We start from the raw sequence: 14,502 nt of genomic DNA, 5'->3' as shown, positions 1-14,502 counted from the left end.
AATGTGGCCCTCATGCAGTTGCTCAACCCAGAAAACAGCTCCCAGTCCAGCTTCAGTTGTCCATCTTGTGTTATATGGAGATGATCAGCTGGAATAACCGTAGTCAAAATCACCCAAAAATGGGGGAGGGCTCTCATCCAGATTGTGTGGGTTACTATGTTCAGACAAAGGAATGAACAGGTTTTTTTTTAAAAGCCATTGACCTGGCCAAGATGTACATCCCTGGTATTTGGGTAGTGAACACGCTGTGAGCCAGGTTTATTCCAGATGTGTAAACTTTGAGCAACCTCTTGTGGCCTGTTGCCTTGCAATATAGTACAGGCAAGTTTCCTTCAACACAACCCAGGGCTCTGCCCACACATTTCCAACCGGAGCTGCTCAGCATGGGGTTTATTAATCTGGAATGAGCCCTTTACAGAACAGGTGTGTGTAATATAATATTGCATCGATATTGGCTGGGCATTGAAGCCTCAGCTTATGAAATCTCAGTCCAACACACTCTAGTGCATACATGGCTGTTCTGCTACATATGTAAAAAGCCTTCCTAGATTGTGGTTAGCATTCCCCAATATCTTTGGACCAAGTTGACTTTTGTGAGCAGGGGAAGGGAGGCTTTCTCTTACAACTCTTTCCATTCTCTTACAACTGACTACAATGACTAGGTCTTCTGGGAGGTGAAGCCAAAACATCTGGAGAATCACGGTTCTACCACTCCTGGTTGTAAAAGTTCACATCCAATCTGGGAAGGATGATCTGTACTTCTCCAGCATGTAAAATCATATCCCATCCCCCTTAAGCCATATTACAGGTAAATCCAGAAGTGACACTAAGTGTACATCAGTAGCAGCTGGTGGCTTCCATATCCAAGAGAGTATGAACCCGTTCTTGGTTTTCACCTGAAACAATGCAAGGTACGGAACCTATTTTGCTAACAGAGTTCAACACTTAGGATGGTGCCTTGAAAGCCGAGGCTAAAATATGGGACAGATTTGTCACCCTACTGACATGGAAGCCATCTGCTATGAAGGCAGTTGCAGCTAATTTGCAACATGTGGTTGCAAACACATCCTTGTTTCATGAAGGCATTCTAGGCGCTGGTTTAAAACATCCTTGGCGTGTGTGTAGGAATGAAATCTCTGACATGCCTCTGTGTTTGTTGTGTTTGTCCAGTGCTACTGTCTGAGCGCATGGAACTTTTATTTGTACACTGCATCTCTCGATGCAATCCGTTAACCTGACATGAACTGGCATACCTTTTTATTCAGGCAGATATTTGCCAACAGTTTGTTGCCGTAGGGTGGTTTTTTTTAAACTAGAAGAGTGCTGTATTTTTCTTTTATCTGGGTATTTTTAAATTCTGTTTTTAACATTTTTTTAAAAAAAATATTCATTCATTTTATGGATTTGTATTATCTCACTGTGTTAGCTGCTTGAGTTCCATTTGTGGGAGACAGGAGGTATAAGGCAGAAAATAAATGAAGAAATAAACATGATGATGATGACTCTGCCACTTTGACTTCTCTTTGCTTCATATCCAGTCTGTGCACTTTTGCCCAAATTCTAATGCTCAGTCCTAGCTGGAATAAACCAACTGGATCAACTGTTGGAAACTAAGGCGGGTTACAAACCGCCAAAAAATACGTATGGAATATGTATTAGGGTTAGGAAGGGGCAGTGCTTCCGCACCCCCCTAACCCTAGTACGTATTCCATACGTACAACATGGCGGCACCCCTTCCACATGGGGGCCGCCATGTTTACGTATCGGACGCTGTGCGTCCGCACGTGTTGTGGCGTCTATGATGTCGCGAGTCTGCCCCTGGCGCCTCGCGACGTCATAGAGGCGCCGCTTAAAGAAGCTCCATTTTGGAGCTTCTTTTTCGGTCTGTGCGGGAGCCGCGCGGTGTGGCTGCTGCGGCTCCCGCACGGAGCAAGCGGCGGTGGCGGCAGACCTCCTCAAAGCGGCGGTTTATAACCCGCCTAAGTTAGCACTTATGTAAATGACATTCATTCAATGGATTTATTCTAGATGGGACTAACCAGTTGGATTTAGGCCTTTCTGTGATTCATTGGGTTGAACACAGGCTGTCATCCATATATTGTTTTCTGTATGCTTTGAAATTCTAAGCAAGTGGCAAAAGTAGGCCTCTACAGCCCATGATAGGGAGGTGATAAACTATTCTTAGTTTGCTGCATCACATATACTTTTCACTATAACAGTAGTGATGTGTGTGCTTGTGCCTTGAAGGAGTTTATCAGACAAGGGAAATTGGAAGTATAATCCAATGGCAATCCAAACGCAATCATGGGGTTTAACGTTATTGCGTGATAGACTACCACACGCAATTTTGGGCAATGGGAAGTCAGTCCGAACGCAATCATGGAGTTTCACGTTATTGCATGATAGACTGCCACATGCAATTTCGGGCAATGGCAAGCTATTTTCAGGCAATGGAAAGTCAGTTCGAACGCAATTGGAATTCATGTAAATTCGCTGAACTAGCGAATTCACATGAATGCATTCTGGCCCCACTTTCTTTTCATTCGAAATTAAGAGAAATTCCTCCCGTGTGATAACCTCCGAAGTCAATTGTGGACCTATGGCAACCCCATGAATTTCAAAAGGTTTTCTTAGGCAATGAATCCTAGGAGATGGTCTTGCTAGCCCCTTCCTCTGAGATATAGCCTACAGCAGTTGGCGGTCTTCCATTCAAGTACTAACCAGAGCTGCTCCTGCTTGGCTTGCAAGATCAGATAGGATCTGGTGCATTTAGGGTATAGGGCTAACAAGCTCGATGTCACTGTCCTCTGTAATTCCTCAATTCAAAGTAAATTTGTCCAATTTGTAATGCTTTGACTCATTTCACATTAAACACTGTTCCCTTAAGATGTATTTCTCCACTTAGGTGTGTTGGCATGGGGTGCCATTGTGGCTGGATACTCATAGCACATGGATGTGCATTTACATTTTGGTCATGCAGTTGGATACACATTTGGTGTCTTGGTTCATTGCATAACACTCTTAATGGGATCTTGGCCACTGTAAGATAATAAATAATGACATTTGGGCAAGATTTTTGTTTCATCTTGGAATAAATGATACTATAAGCAATAGAAAATGCTGTTACGGTTGAAATCCACATTTTTACATAAAAACAGTCCAAATTAAACTCATCTTTAACAGCTGGTGGATCCAGCACGGTGCATTGGTTCACATGTTCAGCTAGGACACTGGGAGACTTGAGTTCACTTCTCAGTTCAGCCATGGAAACCCTCTGGGTGATATTGGACATGTCACATTCTTTCAGCCTCCAAGGAAGGCAAGGGCAAATTCCCTCTCAACAAATTCTGCCAGAAAAAAAAACCCATGATACGTTTTCCTTAGGGTTGCCATAAATGAGAACACAACAACAACACAACAACAACAACAACAGACCCACTGAAATCAATGAGCCATATATAAAAAGTGGCCCAATTTATTTCAGGGGATTAATTCTAGTTGGATTTAGTCCTGTGATCTGTGCATGACTGTGCTGAATATTGGGCAACCGAAACTTCCTTCGCTAACATTTTGCTGTTTATGATCTCTGGATTTTGTAGCAGTTTGATACACTTTGTAAGGATTAATTGATCAGTTGCTGCAATTTATACTCTTCAGAGGATCTATGTATTTACTTACTTAGCTTCCTCCTTCGTTCCCTCTCCTTGCGATGCCAGGGCTCACCCTCTGCTCTCTTGAACATCTGCCTTCTGGCTAGAAGCAAGTGGGCTAGATTAAATTTTCCTTATTCTGTCTTCCCTCAAAAGGGGGAAGGAATAGTCCCCCCATTTCCCCTTGATCTGGAACAGCCACTTGATCTAAGATTTCTCTCTTAATTTCCAAACAGGAAAATATGTTCTCACTGTGTGTGCATCTTTGTGTTTGAATAGCAAGATGCAAACAACTGTGGTTCATGCTTAATACGGTCATCCCAGCATCTCAGGTTTTGGGTCAGTAACCTCAGATGGGCTTGCTTTGTGGATGCTAGATTTTTGTAGTTGCCTCCCCCAGTCTTGGTCTTGGTCCAGGGCATTGACTTATGTGTACCCCATCAACTAGATGACTGTAAATGTAGATGACAAGGGTCCTTATTATCATGGCTGCATGTTTTCTAGCTGCCACCCAGTCATAAACCACTGCTAACCACATCTGTGATAGTTGAGTTCATGCAAGTATGTTCTCTTGGAGCTCATATCATGCAGGAAGAGAGCAGAGAAAGCACCTATGCTGATATGAACATAAGAAGGGCCTTGCTAGTCCAGAACAAGAGTCTATTTAGTTCTTCATTCTGCTTCTCATAGTAGCTTACTGACTTTCTGCCAAGAAGTCCCCAACCCAATACTGGTTAAAAAATTCATCCATTTTTTGGGGGTGGTTGTAACTGGTATTTAGTGTCATTCTGCATCTAATCATAGTTTTCCAGAGTTTGGAAAAGCTTGTTTTTTGGTATGTGTGTGTGTAACTTGGTTCCAAGAATCCTCCAGCCAGCATAGCCACTTCAATCACTGCACACTGAGCTGAACATGCAAAAGTAGTTTACACTCAAGAGAGCCACATGGATTTGAGCATTGGACTTGGAATTTGGGACACTGGAGTGTGAGTTTCTGCTCAGTCATAGAAAACCACTGGGCAACCTTGGGGAAGTCACATTCTCTGCCTTAGAGGAAGGCAAAGGCAAACCCTTTCTACCAAGAAAACCCTGTGATAGGTTTGCCTTAGAGTCACCATAGGTTGGTCTAAGTTAACTTACACTTAGTTAACTTGGAGGGGAGAGAGGAGAAGGGAGGAGGTGGCAGAATCTTGCTCTTGCTTGTAGACTCAGGTAAGGGCAACCCCTCCTAGTTTGTCTGTTCTTCCTACTTTTCAACATCTTAGCTACATTTTGATATTGTATAGTCACAAGTGTCTTCGTTCTCATCTGTGACATTTTGGAGGGTATGCTTTTTTGCCATTTTGCAAGGAGGTACTGCTAACCTCATTACACAACAGATTTTCCCTGGTGTTGGACAGTGCTGCATGGAGCTCCACGTCTCATATAAAATATTTCCAGATTGCTCAGATGTTTCCACTAGGAGGTTTCCACCTGCTCAGACCTTATGCCATTAACCTCTCCTCTGTATGCACGCTGGCTGGGCTTTATGCTCCACCAACGCTGAATAGGATCTTAGCTCATATGTTAATTATTATGCATTATGTGACAAAGTACTTGTGCTCTCTTGTAGCATTGTCTCATTGTTCAAGGAAAGACTATGGATGGGAATTGCACCAAGGTTCATTCTGCAATCAAAGAAGAATGTCAAATTAATCTTCATGTGCATTGAAGGTCTGTGATGTAAGAGTCATTCCGAATGACTCTTTAAAAATAAGTATCTTAATTTTTCAATTGTATGTATTCTCTTTGGTTGTTGAAGGAAACTCTACAGAGCTACGGACGTGATGCTACAGTCTAAGTTCAGGGCCAATGATTTTTAAAGAAATAAATAAATCTGCAGGCCCCATGAAGGCTAATGAACTAGATACTGATGCAAGAAAAATGCACTCTCCTTGGACTCTGCATCCTAAATATTGTCCATTGATTCATTTGCTGGCAAAGCTGCTACGCTTTAAGTCCCTACTCAGTAAAAGATGGTGGCTTTCAGGGATGCTAAAAACCCATCATCTGCATTACTTGGCTACGGGAGAAGAGTCTTGCCTACTCTAAATCCATCACCTGGATTTGTTTAAATTTCCAGGATGAATCTTCCCCTTGCCAGGTCCTGAGATGATGCATTATGACTCAGTCAAATTGGCCTGACTTTTATACAAGGGATGGAACAATTATCTGGAATTATCCATTCCTTTTCAATGCAACCCTTTTAAAATATAACACCATCTCTCACCTTCCACGTTACTGACAGTCTTACGGCTGCTGCTGCCTTATTTGGCGAACACTTTGGTGAACCCAGAAAATGGGGAGATGTGTGTTGTGGTTGCTAGGCAGCTGTAGGATGTGCTTTTGAGCCAGTGAGTAGGTGACTGAGGTGCATCTCCTACAGTTGCCTAGCAACTATTTCATGCCATCCATATACCTTGATTTGCCATGGCAGAATGGCTGGCTGCATTAATGGTAAGATTGGGGAGAAGCTGCAGGCAGTAGTGTTATAAGAAAAAGCAGCATTAGCTATTGTGTTGTAAAGGCCCCATACAGAGACGCCAAAATAAAGCTGCTTCGGATCACTTTGGAGCTTTGCTGTTTAAATGATGCATGCGTCCTAAGAGTCCGGAAGATGCACCAAAGGCACACCCCAATCCTTAGGACTGGAGCATGGCTTTGACATGGCTTGTGGACTCTTAAGACACATGCATCATTTAAACAGCATACCTCCAAAGTGATCCGAAGCAGCTTTATTTTGGCCTCTCTGTACGGGACCATAGACAGCTTTGCATATTATGTAACTCTGTAACTAAGATGCTTGTGAACATGCAGGGGTAAGCTGTGTTGGCCATTTAGTAAATTCAAACCAAAATCCACCAAACAGTGATACCTTTATTGACTAACCGAAATGCACAGTATACTTGTTGCAAGCTTTTGAAGCTCCACTGGCTTACCCATGCATGCTTTCTGCATATTTTCTGGATTGTGAGATAGTACAATAGTACCTAATAGTAAGAGCTGTTTGACAGTGGGACACACTGCTTCAGAGAGTGGTGGAGTCTCCTTCTTTGGAAGTTTTTAAACAGAGACTGGATGGCCATCTGTCTGTGCTTTAGTTGTGAGTTCCTGAATGGCAGAATGGGGTTGGACTAGATGGTCCTTGAGGTATCTTCCAACTCCATGATTCTATGATTCTGTGTATCGATTCAAAAGCTGGACAGTGAGGAAAGCAGATAGGAAGAGTATCAACCCATTTGAGATGTGCTTCTGGAGAAGAGTGCTGAGGATACCGTGCCTGAACTCTCCCTGAAAGCCAAGATGGTCAAAGTGGGGCTGTCATAATTTGGCCACATCATGTGAAGGCATGAATAATTGGAAAGCACAATAATGGCAGGAAAGGTAGAAAGAGAAGGAAGACTGCACACTGGATGGATAGACTCAATCAGAGAGGTCACAGGCATGGATTTGCAGGAACACAGAAGTGCAATGGAAGATAGAGGGGCTTGGAGATGTCTCATCCACAGGGTTGCCATGAGTTGGGGTCAACCTGTGGACAGTTAAGAATAACAGCAAATAAGAGGGGATTCCAGCAAGTGTTGCTTGTCATATAACCAGGTAAAAAGATATACTTGCTGAAATGCCCTCTTTTATACAACCATTCCAGGTACAGGAGACCTCTCCAGTTTTCAGTCTGGCCATCCTTCAGTCTGTAACTGAGACAGAGTCCTAGTTCTCATTACCTCTCTGCCTCTTAACCCTCTGTTCTCCTCCTTTTTTCAGTGGCTTTAAAAATGTCCTACTTTCTTTCTCCTCCTCCAACTTTCCCCCTTTAGCCTCAGGCTTGCTTCAATTGCTGAAAACTGAGTTTAAAGTGCAACAGTTGTTTGCACTCAACCAAGTTACCATGCATCACATCACCTCTTTTTAAAACCAGGCATGTGTGGTTCTCCAAGTGTCTGAAGAAGGTAAAACATATCTATGTTGGTGGTTTTATATCATTTGGGGATGAAAAGGCCATTCAAAATGGTCTGGGGAAAAATGAATTGGTGGGAAAGGTTCAAGGGGCTTGGGGAAACTTCCAAGGGACTTTGGGGCCACGAAAGTGCAGTTTAGGGCCTCACATGGTACGTGGACCATACTTTCCCAACCCTCTCCACCTCTAAATAGTTGGCTGAATGAGAGGGAAGAATGCACTTGTTACTCTCTTGGGCTTGGATCCAGTTTGTGCCACTGCCAGGCTCTCAAGTGAAGACAAGTGGAGTGTACAGTATATACAAAACCAGCATTTTTTCAGCATTTCAAGTCATTCTCGCTCTATCTTTAGCTTGGAATTGTTGAAAGAGCTATATTAAAATAGTCTTGTTGTTGCTTTCTAGTTTAAAATGAGAAAGTCGACTGGAGGCTTTTGATTGCTCCTTTCATCTCCCTTTAAAAAAAGCAAAACTCCAAAAGAGATCAGATCCATTCTTTGTCCCAGGGAAATGTTGAATGCAGCAAATGCAGTCCAGTGAAAAAAGAGAGGAATTTGATTTTATAAATCATGTAATGGCTTTTGGATTATGGCAGGAAAATTGGAATTTGGAGGTGGGCAGGTTAGGGGATGAGAACCAGGTCATGGAAAGGAGATTTATATATTCTTTGCTGTGATCTTAGTTGTGTTTTGTCCTTGCAAAATTCCATAAATGTAGGGATGCTCTAAGGAAAAACAATGGATGTTTATGATAAAGACTCATGTCAGAGTTGTAGTGCATTCAATAAGCTTTCTCAGAACTTGAAAATATTAATATTTAGATAGTAACGCCCAGAATCCCCTGCATACATGGCTACCAGACAGTCTGGTTGGGGATTCTGGGAGACATAATCTGCAAAGTAATCTTTTTGGGCCTTGCAATGTGCGCTATATTGTTGGGCGGTCAACCCAGTAAAAAGATTATGAGCTCAGTAATTTCCATAGTTTTGCTCAGCAAGTAAACTGATTAAAATGACCATTACGCTGCCTCATAATGGGTAACAGGTTGATGATACAGAATGAAGAAAATGAACTAATAAGGCAAGAATGTTGTTTCAGTCCTTTATATTGCTCTTTCCCCCCAGCTCAAATCAGATTTTGGTGGCAAAAGCGGCATTTTGCCACTGATGCCTGAATGATTCTCCAGATGTGCCTCTCCTTCAAAAATAGAAATCCCATCCACACAATCAAAAACGCTTGCTCCAAAATTAAAAGTTCAGCACATAACCTATATCTGGATCTTAGTTACAGTCCTTTCCCTTTCCACCTGATTCTTGACATACATTGTCAACAATGAGGAACACCGTTCTATTGATAGACATCATTAATATGTGTTCAAAAGTATTGATCCAGAACTGCAGGATTTTGATGGGGAAATAGAAACTAGGTGCTTCTTGCAAGATTCAAATTATTTCTTACTTCCAGTGTGAAGGATGTTATTGAATGCAGTTCAAAGACAGGCAAATACACCCGTGTCTCATTTTTTACTTTTTAAAAATTCTGATACTCTTTGTATCCTTTTAATGAAGAAATTCACCAGTTTTGGTAAGCTCTTATCAAAAAGCAAGCTAAATGAAGTTCCCAGCCATCTGCAGCAACAAATCCGTAGCTTAATTCCAATGTGGAAAATATCATATTGCACCTTCCTGCCAAACAGATGTTAAAGATGAGAGGACCGTTGGAAAATAAAAAAAGAGGCGGCAACCCTGAATGTGTTTAAACACAGAAGAGCTAACCATCCTGAACCTTCTGTCTGGATAGAGGGATTTGTCATTCTGGTTTCTGGTACCAACTTCAGTTGATAAGCCAACTGCGTCCCTACCTGGACCGAAAGGACTTGTACTGGTAATCTCCCGTCTTGATTTCTGTAATGCGCTCTACATGGGACTACCTTTGTATCAAGTTCAGAAACTTCAGTTGGTGCAAAATGAGGCAGCCAGATTGGTCACTGGTACACCTAGGTCTGACCATATAACATCAATCTTAAGATCTCTTCACCGGGGCCTGATTAGTTTCAGGGCGCATTACAAAGTGTTGGTTATTACCTTTAAAGCCCTACATGGTTTGGGCCCAAGTTACTTGAAGGAATGCCTCTCCCTACACAATCCGCTCCACACTCTCAGAACAACTGGGAAGAATCTACTGGATTATCCAAAGACCAGATTAAGATCTACTTCCCACAGGGCATTTACTGCTATGGCTCCGAAATTGTGGAATGGCTTGCTGGAGGAGATCCGTCTTATTACCACCTTAGATGCCTTCAAGAAGGCACTCGAGACGGATCTCTTCCGGCGAGCCTATCCCCCAGACCTGCTATAACAGCTTTAAGACAACACTCCACTCAGAACATGTACAAGTAGATCTTAATCAGATATCGATATTGCATATGTATAGGTTTTTGATATGTTTTTAAGTTTTTTATCATGAGAATGTGTTGTAACTTATTGTAATTTTATACTTGTGTTGTTCTCCTGCCTCGATCCGTAGGGAGAGGCGGGATATATATAAATAAAAATTATTATTATTATTATTATTATTATTATTATTATTATTATTATTATTCTCTGATTTTTTTTAAATAAAAATCTCTTCCCATCTCGTGAATTTTGGTAAATTCATTTTTTTTTTTTGAAAAATCAGCAAACAGAACCGAATTTTCACCTATCCTTGTTGTAGTTTAAGCATTCGGGAGTGAGGATTCTTCAGTCTTATGACGGGGGGGGGGCACTTCTTTTGGGGAATTGTACACATCTAATAATAATAATAATAATAATAATAATAATAATATGATTTATTTATATGCTGCCAAACACTGGGAATCCGGGTGGCTTACAACAGAGGGAATAATACAAGGCAATAACAATAAACATGAATTAAAAAAACAAATGTAACATGGCAACGTAACTCCCAGAACCCCCTGCATGCATGGCTACCAGACAGGAGCTATCCAAAGAGCTATCCAAGGTGCTGAACCCAGTCCCTAAAATGAGTTCAGCACTTTCAATTATTCCTTTAAGCTATGGACTAAAATCTGGAACTCCCCGTTCACTACCCCATTGACACCGGGGCTGGCATTTAGTTCTGGTTTTCCATTCCTACAACATCAGTACGGTTATGTTCATCCTGGTTCTCTGAGTGGTAAGAAATTCTAGGAATGCAGAACTTATCTGGACTTGGTTTCCTTTGGAAGGAGGTCACCAGAGGCTTAGGGACGTTGTGTGAGATTTGTGTTTGCAACCACAAGCCACCCGTACAAGATTTTGTAAGGATTGTTGTTAACTGCCGTCAAGTTGACTTCAACCTATGGTGACCCTATGAATGAGAGACTTCTAAGTCACCCTATCAATGACAGCAATGCTCAGGTCTTGCAAACTCAGGGCTGTGCCTTCATTGATTGAATCTATCCATCTGGAATGCAGTCTTTCTCTTTTCCTACTCCTTTCTACCTTGGCATTATTGTCTCTTCCAGTGAGTCATGTCTTCTCATAATATAGCCAAAGTATGACAGCCTCAGTTTAGTTATCTTGGCTTTTAGGGAACATTCAGGCTTGATTTGCTCTAGGACCCATTTATTTGTCTTTCTGGCAGTCCAGGGTATCTGCAGAACTCTCCTCCAGTATCACATTTTACTGGGATAATAGACATAAATTGCTTGAGCACCTGAAATGCATCCTATTAAACATCAGCCTCAATCTTGTTGGTTTGTCCCAGCTAGAATAGATTTGCCGAATAAACTGAATCAGCACATAGAAAATCCATTTGATTAAATGGAACTACTTTAATCAGGACTAACAAGGAGATGCAAGCCAATAAGTATGAATATATCATGCTGCCTGTCTGCTGCCTGAGAATGTTCAAAACTGACATTTGTGGATGGCAGCTTCCAAAAAACCCCAGTTAGTGTAGCCCCCAGGAGCTGTAGTTTTAAACAAGCAACTTTTCAAACTCACTGACCCCACCATGCCTTCTGTTCTGAGGAACTGCACCTTCCCCTTTTATAGCGTGCATACTTTTGCCTGAAGTGTGTTTTTCTGTCCTTAACTATACAATGCAATTAAAACAAGCTTTCCTTTCATGGAGTACAACGGTTATCAGCTCCCTTTCAAGTGTCCGCCGTCCTGCCGGATGGAGCTGGCCTATGCCATTGTGCTCCAATGCCCTGCCCTCCGCAGCCCTTGCCCAGACTTGGCCAAAAAGTATCCAAGTGCCCATAAAGGGAAGGCATTTCCTGTTGACTTTGCAATTAACATCTCACTCTTGACCTCTCCATCTCCTTTATATTTCTGTACTTGACATACACATGCAAAAAACTCCAGGGCCATTGGTGGAGGAAGGAGCACTACAAATATTACACACAGGGGAACGGATAGGATCTATCGATAGGATCTAAAGGTTTTGTATACAGGCAGAGAGTCCCAGCATCTGTGAGTGACTCTGTTACTCCACAGCTGCATATGACAGACTTAAGATAAAGACACATGAAAGCACTTGGTTACTTTGCTCAGGACATTTGTAGGCTGCCTTTTTTGTGTATACGTAGAGGTAAAAGATAGCATGGAGGCTTGTGTGTGTGTGCGTTGTTTGCCTTCAAGTTGTTCCTGCCTTAATGGCGACCTTAAGGCAAAACTATCATGGGGTTTTCTTGGCACATTTCGTGAGAGGCGGGTTGTGTGACTTGCCCTAGTTCTGGGTTTTTGTGGCTGAGCAGGGAGTCAAACTGTGGTCCCCAGAGCCATAGTCTGACACTCAAACCAATCCACCATGCTGGCTAATAATAATAATAATAATAATAATAATAATAATTCTATTTCCTGCCTCTCCCTACATATCGAGGCCGGATCATAGCAAAATTACACACAATCATACAAATTCTTGGGCTTGTTTGATAGGAACAAGGGTAGGAACAAGGGAGAGGGCCTTCTTGGTGGCTCTTCCCAGACTTTGGAACTTGCTCCATACAGAGGCTCTCCTTCCACCAGTTAGTTAAAACGTTCTTCTATTTTAATGTTTTAGCAATGGACTCGTCTGGGCTTTTAATTGTGCGCTGTGCTGCTTTTGTATAGTTTTTTATTTAAAAAATTAATGTTAATGTGTTTACCTTCATAAAATGTCTTTTAAATAAAGTTTATACCTATAAATTTATTAATGCTGTTGTACAGTTTTTGACCTGCACTGTTTTGAGCTGCCTTGGGTCCTATTACTGGGAGAAAGGAGGGATATAAATGAACAAAATAATAATAGTAATAATAAAAAATATTAGCCTCATCTGAAGGGGTCAAAGCTAATTCATTTGGAACAGCATAATACAGCCAAGGGGCCACCACCCAAAAAAAGGCTTGTTTCCTGTGCCAGGCAATTTGATTGCATTTTTCAGAGGGCATATATGACCAGAGTCTCCTGTGTAAATCTTAGCGCCTTATCAAATCACACTATTATAGCACTATAATCCACTTTAATTGCCATGCCCTATAAAGAGAGACTTAGGTTGCTGGGGATGTTTAGCCTGGGGAAGAGAACGTTAAGAGGTGATTTGATAGCCCTGTTTAAATATTTGAAGTGGTGTCATATTGAGGATGGAGCAAGTTTGTTTTCGGCTGCTCCAGAGAATAGGACCTGGAGCAATGGAATCAAACTAGAGGAAAAGCAATTCCACCTCAACATAAAGAAGGAGATGCTTCCTCGGAGTGCTAAGCACACTTTCTCGGCTGAGGTCAGTTCTGGAGTGCCAAGCAGATTGTCTAGTTTGGCGTTAAAGACATTGGTTTCCCTCCAGTAGCTCACCAAGGAATCTCATAGATGAAGAGGGATTGCAACCTTCCTTAGAGGTCTTTAAACAGAGGCTGGATGGCCATCTTTTGCGGATGCTTTGATGGAGAGTTCCTGCATGGCAGTATGGGGTTGGACTGGATGGCCCTTGTGGTCTCTTCCAACTCTATGATTCTATGAGCTGCTGCTACTAGATTTCCCATACAAGCAACATTTGGAAGTTATCAGATGAAGCTCATTCCTTTTTTTCCCTTGCTAGACGTAAATAGCACGGGGCAAAAATGTGGTTTTCGTGTTCGTCGAATCATCTGACACACATTTCCTGAAAGAAGAGGTGTGCACCATTGTGGCCGATGATTCTTTTAGAAGAGAAGAGACAGTTTCAATTAAAAATAAAAACAAAATAACAAACGCCACATGTCAAATCTGCCATTACTGTAGCAGCTCATTCACCAAAATGGATTCATTTCGTTTTTTGCAGCCCTCAGTCCAGAGGCCCCAGAATTTGGGAGATTCCTTGGAAAATGAAGGACATCTGACTTTTTTTTAAAAGAGAGAGAAAGAGAGAGAGAGAGAGAGAGAGAGAGAGAGAGAGGGATGCTCCACGCAGTAAAATTCACTTGGTCTCTGATGAAGCCCTTCAGTTTAATAAAACATCCTCTTTGTTTCATCTACTCTGCCAAGCCCTCAAAGTTCAGTTCATTAAAGTTAACTGAGATCATTAGCAAAAGTCACCCATTCCCTGAGTTTGAGTAACTCAATAAGCTTTTGCAAGTCACAATTCTGGGCCAAAGGGGGGATTTAATGATGGTTGATCTATACAGCAGAAGTAGCGGCCTTTTCCTCCCCTCCGCTTGCAGAACTAGTCTAGGAGAGCTCTCAGCTTCTGAGCGGACGGCAATGTATTCAGGTTGAGATTTCAGAAAGGCACCAAATTCTTCAGTTGCCAGATCTCATGGCCCTGACTCGCTTCTCAGGTTGAGGAGGAGAAATCTCAGGGCAAGAACACTGGCTTGGAAGGCATAGATACTTTCCTCATTGGTTGATATCACTG

Source organism: Sceloporus occidentalis, unplaced genomic scaffold (assembly GCF_023333645.1).
Source record: "Sceloporus occidentalis isolate IW3139 unplaced genomic scaffold, rSceOcc1.0.p SCAF_9, whole genome shotgun sequence".
In the NCBI taxonomy this organism is placed as follows: domain Eukaryota; kingdom Metazoa; phylum Chordata; class Lepidosauria; order Squamata; family Phrynosomatidae; genus Sceloporus; species Sceloporus occidentalis.
This window is presented reverse-complemented; position numbering follows the sequence as displayed.